This window comes from Octopus bimaculoides, chromosome 12 (assembly GCF_046866305.1).
Source record: "Octopus bimaculoides isolate indiv1 chromosome 12, ASM4686630v1, whole genome shotgun sequence".
NCBI classification, from domain to species: domain Eukaryota; kingdom Metazoa; phylum Mollusca; class Cephalopoda; order Octopoda; family Octopodidae; genus Octopus; species Octopus bimaculoides.
In genome coordinates this window covers 51071393-51087722 of record NC_142939.1, presented here as the reverse complement: position 1 = coordinate 51087722, position 16330 = coordinate 51071393, and positions in this window count along the sequence as shown.

The following is a 16330-nucleotide window of genomic DNA, read 5'->3' as shown; positions in this document are numbered from 1 at the left end:
ACTCATTTTGCGCTTTATAAAGTATTTTTGCTGTTTTGTTTAGAGATAGATAAGTCGGGAATTCGTGCAGTTTTGAAATATGAGTTCTTTCTTGGAAATACAGCATCACAGACATTTTTTAATCGAATTGTAACATGTGATGAGAAATGGATCCAATACAACAACCGTAAACGTTCAGCACAATGGTTGGACTTAGAAGAGCCACCAAAACACAGTCCAAAAAGCGAAATTCATCAAAAGAAGCTGATGGTGTGAGTTTGGTTGTCTGGCGCAGGTGTGACCCATTATGATTTCATTTAAACCCGGTTCATCAATCATGGCCGAAAGATACTGCAACCAGCTGGACCAAATGATGCAGAAACTTACGAAAGAACATATGCATTGGTGTAACTAGTGTGTGTGTGTGTGTGTGTGTGTGTGTGTGTGTGTGTGTGTGTGTGTGTGTGTGTGTGTGTGTGTGTGTCTGTCTGTCTCTGTGTGTGTGTGTCTCTGTGTGTGTGTGTGTGTGTATGTGTGCCACCCCCTCTCGGGCCCCCAAGTCTATACTGACTTATTTAGCAAGCCTAAAAGTACCACCCCAATTAAAGCGTTTCCTGGGGTGGATCGCCACCTTCGTCTCCTCGCCACCCTTGTCTCCCTATTTCTTAGCTATGCTAAAGTACATATGTATAACTAATAATCCAGCCTCTTGATAACAAGCCGCCCGGGGGCCACTCCTGAGCCTCTGACACAAGCTTCCTGTTTTAAAATGATCTAACTGAAAATCTAACATCGAAATTTCGTATTTAATTTATTTTCCAAACTCCAACTTTATGATGACAGGTAAAATACTAAATTTTTCGTTATTTTCAAAATTCATTGAAACAAAATTTGAGCATTTCAACAGAAATGGCGTCAGGAAATGCTTAGTCGGCTTCACAGCTTGATGTTAAACAAAAGTTAATATTTTTTAACTTTTTAGACAGGAGAAATTTGAGGGAGAAAAAGGTTATTTCTATTAGGTTGAGCGATTACGAAGGGGCGCCTTCGTTACGATAGATAGATAGATAGATAGATAGATAGATAGATAGATAGATAGATAGATAGATAGATAGATAGATAGATGGATGGTTACACATACATGTATTTGTGTGTGTGTGTGTGTGTGTGTGTGTGTGTGTGTGTGTGTGTGCATGCATGTACGCGCGTGTGTGAGTGTGTGTGTCTTTGTGCCTGTGTTTGTCCTCGCCACCGCCTGACAACCGGTGTTGGTGTGTTTACATCCCCGTAACTTAGTGGTTTGGCAAAATAGACCGACAGAGTAACTTCCAGCGTTTGAATATATAAGTAAAAGATAAAAGATAATTTAGTACAAAACTTTAGGGAGAACTGAACAGTAGGTTTTCAGAGAAGATCCCCCTACCCCATCCTCATGCAAGTGTTTCCGCCCTTAACTCCTCACACGCTACGTGAGACGGGCCACATTCAGGTCATGGCTATTGGACACCTTGCTTCTGCCACATTTTGTGCTGCTGTCTGCATTGTAAATTGCATCTTCTTTGGTGGTGTAGACGCCCTACAACTAAGGTACCTTGGATGACGTAACCACTTTGGTCCAAGACACCAGTTGAGTGTAGAGCAAATTATGCTTTCTGAAGTTCACTTTTAATTCCTCCTGGGCCAGATTCATCTGGAAGTTTTCTCAGCTACTTCTGCCCTTGCCTTAAGGGCTCTGTCCTCATTCTCTCAGAAACTGAGAGCCGTTTCCCATCTCTATTGTGAGAACTATGACTTGGAAGATAAATCCCCTCAGTATGATGACTATTCTGCCATATTTCTCGATCTTATCGGCGAATGTTAAAGCAAGTTGGATGTAGACAGTACAGAGATAGAGAGTAACAACCAATCAGCACTTTCGGCACAAAATTTAAACTTCTCAAAACAGAACTGTACCAACAGAAATAATAAATACATGGAAAATGTCCAGGAATAACAAATATATGTAATACCTATATTTATTTCGGTGTCTGTAGAACCTAAATTGTTTTCCTTGTGTTAGATGCTTTTAGCTGTTTTTACATTAATGCATGTACTGAATACTTTCTATGTCTTTCGGTTCTTTATACAAGTTATTACAGTAAAATTATATTACCGTTGCACCTGCGAAATATCTATATATCTCCATAATTTTGAATGTAACCCATCCTTTTGTTATTAAATCTGAGGCTTGTGCCATCTCGTGTATAATATAACACATAATGTAGCAGTAACCGAGCAGTTTCGAATAATTTCGGCAAACATCGGTCTGACCAATTTTACTTTAATTATTCAGTACTCAGATCGAATTATCTATAACGAAACCCGGGGATATGCACGAGATGTAGCGTCTTTTTGCAAGAAACAAAGTGCCATGGGCAGGAATAATAATTATCTGTAACAAGTGGATATATATATATATATATATATATATATATATATATATATAGACATATACACATACACACACAAATACATAAATACATACACACATATATATATGAATGTGTGTGTGTGTGTGTGTGTGTGTGTGTGTGTGTGTGTGTGTGTGTCTCATAATTTGTTTTCTTTGTGTTAGACACCGTTAGCTGGTTTTACATTGATGTAATAAACTGAGAAAGATGAACATTGTCTATCTCTTTGAGCTTTCTGCTAAAGTTATCACATTAAGATTATATTCTCGTTGCACCTACGAAACGTTTGCACAATATACATACATATGATAATATAATATTATATTACATATGTGTGTGTATACCTACCTACATACATACATATATATATATATATATATATATATATATATATATATTAAATATATATTTTTTTAAACCAAAAAATTTGGTAAAAAATATAGTATCTGTTAACAATCTTAGCAGAAAACTCACAGTTGAGTCTTTGAATATATGTCAACTTTAAATAGAGCTCAAAATTAATCCGTTGAAAATACTTTATTGCAACAACAATAACAATAATAACAATAATAATAACAAATAAATAGACCTATGTACATTTCGATACAACATCCAGAATGATTAATACATATAAAATATTATAAAATATTATAAAATATAGGATACTCCATCTCCTCAGGGTCCTATTATTATTGCCATCATCACCGTCATTATTATTAGCAATACACATCCAAAAAAAAAGAAACCATTCATATATATATATATATATATATATATATATATACACACACATACACGGTGCGGTGAATAAATTGTCGTCTAAATTATGCAAAAAAATGAAAATAACACACTGACATCTCATTTTAACAGATATATTTACCGAAATTACATAAAAATATCTTGAAATACTAAAGAGTAAATTTATTCAATAAAATCGCCATTGGCTTCAACCACGGCCTCTAGACGACTTCTAAACCTCCCGCAACTCTTCTGAGCGGTCAATATTAATGCAAGTGGACACATTAATTACACGTGGATATGTTCACTTGCATTAATATTAATACAAGGTAAAAGACTAACTATATTATCAACATTTTGATCAATTATAGAATCTAAACCTTCTTCCGAATTATTATTAATAACGTTAATTTCATTATACATATTATCAGTTCTACAATTATTTATAGATTTAGAATTTAGATATTCTCTCATTCTCTGTTTATTTTGTTATATGCGTATAAATGCATTGAGTGTGGGTTTCTCTATCGGTGAGCATATGTGTATATGTTAGTAGGTAAATACTCGATAAACTGGAATTACGTAAATTATTACTTCGTACGCAAGGCAAATTAGGAGCAAGCAATCAAAACATTGTACCACACTGATATCAACCGACAATAAGAGAGTATCTGTTGTATCAGCTAGCCCCGTTTAAAGAATATTCAAAGATAAGGATAGAATAATTTGAGTAACAGAGGGATGTAAACTGGAGCTGTTATCTTATATAATGAATTATTAGTCTACTTTAAGTATTGATTTCAAATGTTGGGACAAAGACAATGGCTATATTTGAGTTCGTTGGGATTCGAATGCTCTACATAAAGTATTGAGTTCTTATTTACTTTGTTCGTGTTTTACTATGTATGTAGTGTTACAAAACTCACTATTAACTACAAAAACATGTATATATATATACACGTATTTTCACCTACATATCTCTCTCTTAATCTCTCTCTCTATATATATATATATATAATGTATATATATATATATGTATATAATGTGTGTATATATATATATATATTGATTGACCGTTGACTGAACACTATTCAATTTTTTTTCTCCGTGTTTTTCTCCTTGTCTCCGTATTCTTTCTGTTGAAGAGCGTAGCTCGAAACGTTAAAGACTTTCCGTATTCCCGAGCGTCATACTAATACATCCTTTTGTTGTTTACACCACCTGTCCTCGTCTGTTGTTGTTTTTTCGTACATTCTCCCATATATATATATATATATATATATATATATATATATATATATATATATATATATATATATATACATACATACATACATTATACATACGCAACTATAGATAGACAGATAGACAGACAAGTAGATAGATAGATAGACACACACACACACACACACACACACACACACACACACTCACACACACACAGACACACACACACACACACACACACACACACACACACACACACACGCACGCACGCACTTTACACATCAACAGCTGCGAACTTCACAGGAGACAGATTGCTGCAACGATAACCGTGTTCTCCAAAGTTCACGCGGCCTACAATCTCTTGAAACCCAGAGAGTTACCAGAGAGTTATGGTTCCAACACAGTATGAAAGATCGTTGTGCAAGACATAGTTGTTCTTTTACACCTATACACGCCTTCTCGATGCCTGACGCCAAAACCTACTTATTCTCTTGGGTCTTTCTGCACTCACATATTAATAATGTAAATGAAACAAACACCAACAAGCTACAATTAGATCCATCTCAACCGTTTCTTTGAGTTCAGTGCACGCTCAACCACATGTTGATATTTTCACCTTTCATAATGTCGTGAACCAATGAATTAGTCTTCTTTGATCTCAGATGTTCCATCGAGAGAATTCTTAACTAAGATATATTTTATCTTTTACCTGTTTCAGTCATTAGACTGTGGCCATGCTGGGGTACTGCTTTGGAGAATTTTGTTTGTAGTGGAATGAATCAACCCCTATATTTATTTCTTGATTATGAGAATATTGTTCGAAAATAATTGTTCGAGAACAATTATTCGAAAAACATTTATTCGAATGGAAAATTGTATGAATGAAAATTATTCAAAAGGACAATTATACGAAATGTTATTTATTCTAATTTTTTTATTTTTTTAAACAAAAATGATAAAATTAAAAATCAAGTACACAAATGATATTTATTTCAAATAACTATTTTTCGAATAATTGTTTTCGAACAATTTCCATGATACGTATTTCTTTAAGTGTGGTACGTATTCTATCAGTTTCTTTGCCAAACCGCTAAGTTACAGGGATGTACTAAGCGGTAGTGGGGAAAAAATCACACACACACACATATATATATATATATATATATATATATATATATATACACATACATATATATATATACACACACACACATATATATATATATATATATATATATATATATACACACACACACGTACATACAAGAAGACACTTGTCCAAAGTGCCACGCAGTGGGATTGAATCCGGAACCTAATGGTTAGAAAGCAAACTTCTTACCACACACCTACATATGGAAACACCTAAAAAAAAACAAAAAAAAGCACATGTGCAATTATGCTGCGCGCAAAGGAAATCAGTGTGGACATATATTCGTGTATATGAACACAGACATCTTAAAAGTAAATAGACGCCCTTCAGTATACCGTTTTATCTGCGAGAACACCGATTGGTACTTCAAACGTGTCAATGTGTGTCATATATTAAGGCGGCGAGCTGGCAGAATCGTTAGCACGCCAGGTGAAATGCTTAGCGGTATTTTGTCTGCCGCTACGTTCTGAGTTCAAATTCCGCCGAGGTCGACTTTGGCTTTCATCCTTTCGGGGTCGATAAATTAAGTACCACTTACGTACTGGGTCGATATAATCGGCTTAATCCGTTTGTCTGTCCTTGTTTGTCCCCTCTGTGTGTAGCCCCTAGTGAGCAGTAAAGAAATAAGAAACGTGAGCATGCTAGGTGAAATGCTTAGCAGTATTTCGTCTGTCTTTACGTTCTGAGTTCAAATTCCGCCGAGGTCGACTTTGGCTTTCATCCTTTCGGGGTCGATAAATTAAGTACCAGTTGCGTACTGGGGTTGATCGAAACGACTGGCCCCCTCCCAATAAATTTCGGGCCTTGCGCCTAGGGTAGAAAAGAATATGTATCATATATTTCTTTCTTTCTGTTTTACATCTCTGATTACTGTATATTAATTGTTATAGCAACTAACCATGCTGTGAACAAAAGAAAAGCAAAAGACTTGTCTGATTTTCAAAGAGAGTGCCTTAGGAATCAATCTGTGGGTGAACGTAACTAGCGTAAGATTGCACAACTGGCACTTGATTTATCGACTCCGAAAGGACAAAAGGTAAAGTCGACCTCGGCAGAATTTGAACTCAGAACGTAAAGACAGACGGTCATAATATGCAAACATTTCTCATGGCACCAGTACACTGTTTACAGATGCTAACATTTTTTGTTTTCCGTGAATTTCTCACGGGTCCAGCTAGTTATTATTATTATTATTATTATTATTATTATTATTATTATTATTATTATTATTATTACTCTTGTTGTTGTTGTTGTTGTTGTTAAAAGAGACATGGTTGGCATGGTCCACTGGCGGATGCTCTCAAATCACTCACTCATTTACGGAATTAATGAATTTAGGTAAATCAAGTGTGCACGGATATACTGAATTACAATAACGGCACCAACCAAATATTACAAGTTGAAAGCACTAAGAAATAGGTTTCAGAGATTAAGACCAATGCGAGATGATTCTGCGATGCCTGTAACTATTCAAAATTCTCAGTCAGACTATCTCACTTGGGGATATTACAGTTCGTTCTGTTTATGCCCCCATCATTAATTGACACATAGAATTTCACCCTGGACTAAAAGATGAAAAAAGATAAAAACCAAAATTATATCAATTTTCATGTTGTTTCAGTGCATTTCAAGAAATTTGGAGATTCAGCAAAAATGAGGAAATCATGTTACACTTATATCTTGCCTCATTAATTATATCAGTTTTCAAAGTTGATCATCTTCTCTGGACCAAAACAGCGATAAAAGTATTCTAAAAACCTGTTCCATTATTCTGTATGTGATACCAAGATATTTCTTCCAATCCACGATTCTCTCCGTGCACTGTGGAAATTTTATGGTGTTTTAAATTTCCTTAGATAAAAATTTACGTCTCTCAGGAGAATCATTGCAAACGATTTTTTAGATATTTCTGTTTCAAAAAAAAAAGTTATTCAACGGTTTTCTGTTTTGCTTCCTTAAAAAGCTACATCTCAGAAGGCATCCATTCATGGAGAAAATTATATAAAGTAGCAAGTGTTAACGATAGTGCTGACAAAAAAAAAATGGTAAAGCATTGCATTGAGTTTCTTCCTTTCATAGTCGATGTTCGAATTCCTCCGAAATCAATTTTCGCATTCCATCCTCCACGGATCGAAAATAGGGGTTTCTGATTTAGGCACAAAGCCAGAAATTTTGAAGGGGTTAGTCGATACCATCTACTCCAGTACTTGAGTGGTACTATATTTTATCGTCAGCGAATGGAAGAGAAACCAAAACTGACCCCGGCGCGACTTGAACTCAGACAGTAAAGGACTGGAATAATCCGACATTTTAACGATTCTGAAACTCCACTACTTTCTAAGAATCAGTAATACTGGTTTCAAATTTTGACTCAAAGCAAACGTAAACAGAATTACTATTTAGCCTTAAAATACATCGCACATATTCAAAGAAACTTCTTGGTTTAGTGGTACGGAACGTTCTTCAGGTATTCTTTTACTTGTTTCAGTCAGTTGGCGGTGGCTATGCTGGAGCATCGCCCTTTAGTCGAAGAAACCGACCCCTAGCAGAAAAAGAGATGCCTGTTTTTTTCTGCCAAAAGAAAGAGGTGAATCGATCTTCCTATATACTCGGCGGCGGACGGCTGGATTCCTCTTACACGAGACAGTAACTGCTCAAAATAAGCCCATAAGTTGCTAATGTACTAACACTGAACGATTGCATGCAGAACGGTTTCCACGTACCTCGGGCAGGTTCGACTGTTACCTAGAGAGTGTGTCTCGAACAGGCATATTTTACAGTATTGCCTTACTTAGTCGCTAAATCTCCTTCAAAATATCTGTCTTGATCTCAGATATACAATTTCGAAACCAGTATAGTACAGCCATGGCTAGAACGACCCGAAAGTCCTCCGGAAGAGACTTCTCATATTTTTTAAATACTTTTCGCTTGTTGGTTGGTATCCATTCATATATTGTAAATATGGTGTAAAATCAATCTTATACTCTTTAACTCGTTTCAGTCATTTGACTGCGGCCATGCTGGAGCACCGCCTTTAGTCGAGCAAATCGATCCCAGGACTTATTCTTTCGGTCGCTTTTTGCTGAACCGCTAAGTTACGGAGACGTAAACACACCAGCGTCGGTTGTCAAGCGATGTTGGGGCGACAAACACAGACACACAAACATACACATACACACATACATATATATATATATATATATATATATACATACTAGCAGAAATATCCGGCTTTGCCCGGGTTAAAGAGAATAATGAAATCTAAAAACGCTGTCTAGACTACGCAACCCTCAACTGTTAGTAGCTACGATACCATATTTCTACATTAATAACTCTCCAATCCATGCCAGCATGGAACATAGACATTAAGTGGAATGCCAGTCTCTCATCTAGGAGGGCCTTGAAATCAATGTTACCAACTGGGGACTATGTGTGTCGTAGTGATAATAAAAAGACCCAAAGGAGGTCTGCAACGAAATAATTTTACTCAACACTTTGCAAGTGAATCAGTGGAGGCAAAGATGCGTCTCATTTACTTGACAATTTATGCACCACATTGCAGAAATCACAATGTAAGTATATCTGAAAGGGTAGTCTTACACTGTTGTACCGTTGAATTACAAATAATGCTCATCTGTTTTGTTCGGGTTAAAATTTCATCAACATCAAAAATATATGAATTTTCATGGGAGTTATGGCCGTTATACATAGAATATAATTTCCAAATTTCATAAAGATCCGTTCAGTACTTTTGACGTAGTTTTGGATAAGAAAACAAATGACTAATGTGTGTGTTTGTGTGCATGTGTTTGTGTGTGATGGGTGTATATATGTATAGATATCTGTATGCATGTATATATATGTATATATGTGTACATATTACATGTACATCTATATATATATACATCTACACATGTGTATACATATACATGTATGCATATAGATCTATATCTATATATATATATCTATGCATATACGTGTACATATACATCTATATGTATACATATACATCTCTTTCTCTCTCTTTCTCTCTCTCTGAAAGTATCTGTCATTACAGTATCGAAATGTGATTGTTTCAGTTAGTGGAATAACGTGTACATATACATCTATATGTATACATATACATCTCTCTCTCTCTCTTTCTCTCTTTCTCTCTCTCTCTGAAAGTATCTGTCATTACAGTATCGAAATGTGATTGTTTCAGTTAGTAGAATAGTTTCATTTTTAAAGTGAAAGTATTTGACATGAGTGTTTTTGTTTCACTTTTGACACGTAATACTTAAATAGTGGAGGAGATATTGTTGCTGTGGGCTCGAACTCTGCAAGAAGTTAAAAAAAATTGTTGACTAAAACACAACTGGAACCCTAAGGCATGTGTAAAATTGGAATGAAATTGGTTGCGTAGTTCTCGAGTTTTAGGGATTCACACACACAGACAGACAGACAGACAGACAGACACACATTCTCATTTATATATATATAGATATACGGCGGGCTTCTTTCAGTTTCCATCTACCAAATCCACTCACAAGGCTTTGGTCGTCCCGAGGCTATAGTAGAAGGCACTTGTCCAAGGTGCCACGCAGTGGGACTGAACCCGGAACCATGTGGTTCATAAGCAAGCTACTTACCACACAGCCACTCCTACGCCTAGTGTAGTGTACTTCTCTAACAAGATACCGTTTGATATCAATTCATATCTTATGTTATAACGAGCCATGAGGGTCTATACAATCGACAATCACCCTCTCGCAAAATTTCGGGCCTTGTGCCTATAGTAGAATGGATTATTATTATTATTATTATTATTGTTGTTGTTGTTGTTGTTGTTGCTGTGGAGGCGCAATGGCCTAGTGGTTCGATTCCCAGACCGGGCGTTGTGAGTGTTTATTGAGCGAAAACACCTGAAGCTCCACGAGGCTCCGGCAGGGGGTGCTGGCGAACCCTGCTGTACTCTTTCTCTCACTCTTACTTCCTGTTTCTGTTGTGCCTGTAATTCAAAGGGCCAGCCTTGTCACACTGTGTCACGCTGAATCTCCCTGAGAACTACGTTAAGGGTACACGTGTCTGTGGAGCGCTCAGCCACTTGCACGTTAAATTCACAAGCAGGCTGTTCCGTTGATCGGATCAACTGGAACCCTCGTCGTTGTAACCGACAGAGTGTTGTTGTTGTTGCTGTTATTGCAGTTGCAGTTGTAATTGTTGTTGTTGTTTACCACAGTACCTTCCCTGGTTTCAGCAGAGTCAGCTGCCCACAACATTCTTCATTCGTATTTCAATAACTTTGCGGAAGGTTCGTGCGGTTCCGAGCAACGCTATTTTCCTGTAGGTGGTCTATCTTCACATTTACTCCTATCTTTTCGATCCAATTTGTAAGCTTTATACATATATTTATTTGGCAGGGTTCCAACAACGACGGTCTTTTTTATCTCACACTTCAAATCATCGTATCTTTCCTGCTTCTCTTCTTCTCTTTCCCATAATTTGTCATCACCTGGGCGAGCATTATCAATGTTTAAACAGATTTTTCCTCTTTATTCACAATCACTATATCCGGCGTTTGATCTTCAGTTTCATGATCACATTGGATCATTACATCTCACAGTATCTTTACCTTGAAGTGCGATTTTCATCAACATGAAAAACTACAGCAGAACCGCATTTTTTTTTTTAAGTAATCTGGTGAAAATTTGAAAAAGTTTGAGTAGTTGGAAGGGATCCTGTTTTTTATCATGATCCTGTTTTTTATGAATTCAGCTTTACATTTGAATAAATTCTATTTAACTTCTATAAATTCTTGCCAAAAAGACACGCTCGTGGTAGGTATTCCAGTTTGCTCATCGTCTTCCATGGACATTTTCCCACTTTTGAAGTACCTGTGTCACTCGAAACACTGCGTGCGACCCATTGCCTAGTCGCCGTAAACTTTCCGAAGCATGCTCAATGTCTCTGTAGCAGACTTCCCAAGTTTAACGCAAAATTTCACGCTTGTTGTTTGTTCTTGTCCATGACAAAATCGAAGACTACAGCAAACACGCGATCACAAAAACACAAATAGCGACCCTTCTCATCCTCGATCCTACGGCACATCCAGGATGTGACATGCAAATGAGACTCATCAGCACTCGACTATACCAGTTTGTTGTTGTTGTTGTTGGCACTCCGTCGCTTACGACGTCCAGGGTTCCAGTTGATCCGATCAACGGAACAGCCTGCTCATGAAATTAATGTACAAGTGGCTGAGCACTCCACAGACACGTGTACCTTTAACGTAGTTCTCGGGAATATTCAGCGTGACAGTGTGACAAGGCTGACCCTTTGAATTACAGGCACAACAGAAACAGGAAGTAAGAGTGAGAGAAAGTTGTGGTGGAAGAGTACAGCAGGGTTCGCCGCCATCCCCTGCCGGAGCCTCGTGGAGCTTCAGGTGTTTTCGCTCAATAAACACTCACAACGTCCGGTCTGGGAATCGAAACCGCGATCCTATGACCGCAAGTCCGCTGCCCTAACCACTGGGCCATTGCGCATCTACCAGTTTACAACTGAATATAATGGAACAACGAGAAACGCAGCGCTTTGCTATATAAGTTGCTCTGCATTGCTCAGTCCGGGAATTGAATTCCACACGACGACATTATGACAGTGAGTCGACCACTGTAACCACTAAAGCTATGCGTATCACACCCTTTATTCTTTATCATCTGAACCCAATTTCATCAAGTTTTTTAAAATAAGAAATCAACGAGAAGAAATCAGCAGGAGGCTTCCTTTTTGTTTTCTTTTTCTTTTTTGCTTTTTGTTGTTGTTTTTCTCTAAATATAGCGACACCTGGTGGTAGCTGCTATAATTGAATGTTTTACATGGACGCTTTATTTTCACTTCAGCTGATAAAATGTTGACGAATAATGAATTCAGTCACTCTCTCTCACACACCCTCTCTCTCTCTTTCTCTCTCTCCTTCTCTCTCTCTCCCTATGTATACGTATAAGTATGTACATAAATATATACACACACACACACACACACACACACACACACACACATATATATATATATATATACACATATATTTATACATATATACATATACACACACACACACACACACACACACACACATATATATATATATATATACACATATATATATTTATACATATACACACACACACACACACACACACACACACACACACACACACACATATATATATATATATATATATATATTTATATATATATATATATATATATATACATATACATGGACACATAATCATGTGTGTATCTTTTAATCTTTTATCTTTTACTTGTTTCAGTCATTTGACTGCGGCCATGCTGGAGCACCGCCTTTAGTCGAGCAAATCGACCCCAGGACTTATTCTTTGGATGCCTAGTACTTATTCTATCGTTCTCTTATGCCGAACCGCTAAGTTACGGGGACGTAAACACACCAGCATCGGTTGTCAAGCGATGTTGGGGGACAAACACAGACACAAACATATACACATATATATATATACGACGGGCTTCTTTCAGTTTCTGTCTACCAAATCCACTCACAAGGCTTTGGTCGGCCCGAGGCTATAGTAGAAGACACTTGCCCAAGATGCCACGCAGTGGGAATGAACCCGGAACCATGTGGTTGGTAAGCAAGCTACTTACCACACAGCCACTTCTGCGCCTGTATGTATATGTATATGTATATGTATGTATATGTATATAAGCGTATATATGTATTATATATACGCACAAACATACACACACATACTGTCTATCTCTCTCATACACACACACACACACACACACACACTTATTTACCTTATCACAATCAGCACCTAAAGCCACCTAAACCAACACCGCCACCACGGCCACCACCACTCCTACCACCATCACCATCTGTTACAATATTGCTGTTTAGCCCTAAGATTAGTGCTTATCGGATTGAGCAGGAGTTCCCAGCCATTTTTTTATCTATGGACCCCTTTGATTATTATTTTATTCTGGTGGACCCACCCCCATCCTATAGCCATTCGATGTATAGAAACGTCTTTTTAAAATTCCTTTTTTTTTTTTTCTTCACATATTAACATGTGTGTTCGTTCAACCATGTAAAACGTTAAAGAAAGACACCTAGCTGTTTCTTACAACACATACCAATACATACATCCAGCGCTGGATTAACCCGTTAAGCAAAATAAGCACGTGCTTGGGACATCAAGGGACGGAGGTACCACAGAAATGGAAATGGTTTACGGCACGAAAAAAATCATTTTAAACCTGCTATTATAATATTCCTAATGCCTTATCTCTACAAAGAAATGAAAGTGGAGAGACAAGTTACTGAAGAGATTGCAAGAGTGCAATGAAATGATTTAGCAGGAAAAAAAAACTAAAAACTAAAAACTAAATACTGTTTATAAATTAATAAAAGACTGAACCAGTGCGTGTGTTTATTACCGGCATAATGCCTCTCCCAAGGTTTAATTGTATTTCTTTCAACACATGTATCCACATCAAGAATCTTCCACACCAAATACACATACGAAATATAGAAGCAGAAGTTTTACGCAAAATTAATTTTAACAATATCATCGAAGACTTTGCAATTAAATTTTAAAAAAACAAAAACAAAGGGGAAAACTTTTCGAATATAAATAAAGTGGAAGTATGCAAAAATAAACATTATTTTCCATCTTATTGTTAGTTCTGTTTCATTTTGAAAAATAAAAATTCATTTTATGGTTTATCATCCTTTACATTTTGAATTACTTTTGTTTACATCTTGAACCATTTGCATATACTTGGGGGCACCAAAACCTTCTAAGTGCTTAGGGCCTCTGTGGGTCTTAATCCGGCCCTACACACATCTAAAGCAAAGATTTTTCAGGGGCTCTTAAAATACTGTTGTGGATCTCCAATTTACTGTTTTGTTACGTGGACCCCCAAAAATCTTATATGGTCTCTCGGGGGCCATACAACCCTGGCTGAGAACCAGTGGGATAGATAGAGCAATGATAAAAAAAAAACTATTCTATCCGTAGGAATCGTTTTTCTTTCAGACACTGCAAAGAGGGGATCTTTTCTGTTTACTCTTTTACTTGTTTCAGTCATTTGACTGTGGCCATGCTGGAGCACCACCTTTAGTCGAGCAAATCGACCCCAGGACTTATTCTTTGTAAGCCTAGTACTGATTATATTGGTCTCTTTTGTCTGTGTTTGTCCCCCCACCAACATCGCTTGACAACCGATGCTGGTGTGTTTATGTCCCCGTCACTTAGCGGTTCGGCAAAAGAGACCGATAGAATAAGTACTAGGCTTACAAAGAATAAGTCCCAGGGTCGATTTGCTCGACTAAAGGCGGTGCTCCAGCATGGCCGCAGTCAAATGACTGAAACAAGTATAAGAGTAAAAGAGTAAAAGAGAATGGTATGTTGAGGAAGAGGAGGAGGAAGAAGAAGAAGAAGTGGAGGGTGGCGGCAGCGGTGGTGGGGGTGGCGTAGTGGTAGTGACGGCGGCGGGGGTGACGTGGTGGTGGTTGAGGCGGCGGGGGGGTCGTAGGTGAGAGTACTGTTTGTGTTTGCTATTTTTGTTGTTGTTCTTGTTCTTGTCGTCGTTGTTACTGCTTTTATTGTTACTGTTGTTGTTTTTGTTGTTGTTGTTGTCTATCTCTTCCTCATCGTTGGATGTTATAAAGCTGTAATCTCACTGAATATTCTCTTCAGAAAAGCAGTCAACCGTGGAAGATAATTCGACGGTGTGGCTAGGTGTATTAGTATACGTGTGAACAGTTTTCAAGTATGTGTGTGTGTGTGTGCGTGTATAGGAGTACGTGTGCGTAGGTGTGTGTGTGTGTGTGTGTGTGTGCGTGTGTGTGTGTGTGTGTGTGAGTGTGTGTGTGTGTGTGCGTGTGTGTGTAGGTGTGTGTAGGTGGATATAAATATACCCCGGTACGAATAAAACACTTTAAACTCGTGTCTGTATGTGTGTGTGCAAGCGCGCATATATGCATAAGTGAGTGTGTGTGTGTGTGTGTGTGTGTGTGAATATATATATGTATATATATATATGTGTGTGTGTGTGTGTGTGTGTGTGTGTATGATTCGTATGTATATATATATATATATATATATATATATATATATATATATATATATATATATATGCCCTAACTATTCGAAATGCTCAGTTTTAGAATGATGGCAGCTGATGAAGGAAATGTTCTCTATGTGGCCTGTGTGTTTTCTGTGCTCTGTTTATAAGTAATGTTATAAATCGTAATTCGTTTCCAGGAAAATATTTTGCCTATAAAATTTATAATACTCGTAAATAAGTGGCAATAAAATGACAGTAGAATGTAAAGAATATTTTATGTAAAGTAAAAAGAATTTCAAGGTCATTTATAATAAAAGTATATTATTATTATAATCGTTTTCTGAATCACTTTCACTCGCGTACATTATCACTTGTAGACGCGATCGCCGATTCACAAGCACTCGTAGACGGGCTTATAGATTTCTTTTTAAAAAGCAAGTCTAGAGTTGCTTGCGTAGAAGCTTTTTTCGCTCTGTATAAATTTCTCGGTAACACGCAAAAACATTCGTTATGGAAGTAAAAACTTTTGCACAATTGCTTGAAAAATAAAACTCGTAAACCCGGTGTCTCGTAAAGCAGATTCTCGTAGAGTGAGGTGTGACTGCTTATATACGTGTGTGTGTGTGTATATACCAATTTTACAAATGAATATTATTATATGATTTGAGTGCAAGACGACGAACCTACCGTT